Source organism: Octopus bimaculoides, chromosome 20, assembly GCF_001194135.2.
Source record: "Octopus bimaculoides isolate UCB-OBI-ISO-001 chromosome 20, ASM119413v2, whole genome shotgun sequence".
In the NCBI taxonomy this organism is placed as follows: domain Eukaryota; kingdom Metazoa; phylum Mollusca; class Cephalopoda; order Octopoda; family Octopodidae; genus Octopus; species Octopus bimaculoides.
Window position 1 is genome coordinate 36892042 of NC_069000.1, and position 218 is coordinate 36892259.

A 218-nucleotide genomic window follows, 5' to 3' on the forward strand; every position below is an offset into this window, starting at 1 on the left:
ATATATATATATATATATATATATATATATATATATATATATATATATACATGTATATACATATATAAGTATATATGTCTATGTATATATACATATATATGAATATATGTGTGTGAGTATATATATACACACGCACAAATATATCCATATATATATATGTACATATACATATACAGACGCGCGCGCACACACATACACACATATATATACACACGTAC